The following is a 975-nucleotide window of genomic DNA, read 5'->3' on the forward strand; positions in this document are numbered from 1 at the left end:
ACCTACTGCCCGGCTAGAGGAGGGAAGGGCAGACAAGGGGGGCTGACTGCAGGTTCGCACTACCGCGTCAGCCGCCTCGAACAAGCCCCCCCTCCCGTGCAGCCTCTCCCACAAGGGTAGGCAAAGCATGCTCCTCCGCCCCCCTCATCCCTCCTCCCAGGGGGTGTGCTGGGAGACTGGGGACACCCGCGCTATCCCCTTCGGACACTTGCAACCACCCAGCTATTCTGTTTCTCCCTACAACGATTAACTGTCCCCCTCTGTGACCCTCCACGGGATGACCACCTCCCGTGGATGGTGGTGACCAGCGGTACCATCCCGTCGGACAGCCGTGGGACGGGCGGAAGGAGGCCCTCCACCCGACCCCAGGGTGCATCCTACCCCAGGGAGAAGCCAGCCCTCGCTGCTGCCGGGAGGCAGCTGCCGTGCCGGGGACGAGGTCACGATGCATCGGCTCCCCGGGAGCCCGGCCGCCGGTGGAGCTGCCACGGCCGTCCTGCCGGAGGTCAAGCCCAAACTTTCCTCTTGCAAATCTTGGCCGGACCTGTTGCCGTCGGGCTCGGCGCAACTCCTCCCCGCTCCTTCTAGTCCCAGAGCAATTGACGGGCACATCAGCCCCGTTGATCTTCCCTGCCGACTTCGTGAGAGAAGTGGGGAGAGGGCGCCGCTAAGCTCTTCGTGAAACGGTAATAACGACCGGTTGTTGACTGCGACTCACCTGCACCCTGCGCCTCTGAACTCGGCCGTCCCCGGCGCTTCTCCCGCACAGCCACGCAAGAGGGAGTTTCGCCACGGGAGCGCTCTGGGACGGCTCCACCGCGACAGGTTCCCCGCGGGCGGTCACTTGCCCCCGGCCGACCCCCAGGCCGTGCCTCCCGGGGACACGGCACCTCCCCTGCCTGCGACGCACGGGGTCCGCTCTCGCTACGGCAGATCGCGGGGCTCGGAGCAGGGCTCGCCCCTTCTTCGCCTGCC

Source organism: Aptenodytes forsteri, unplaced genomic scaffold, assembly GCF_000699145.1.
Source record: "Aptenodytes forsteri isolate BGI_AS27 unplaced genomic scaffold, ASM69914v1 Scaffold102, whole genome shotgun sequence".
In the NCBI taxonomy this organism is placed as follows: domain Eukaryota; kingdom Metazoa; phylum Chordata; class Aves; order Sphenisciformes; family Spheniscidae; genus Aptenodytes; species Aptenodytes forsteri.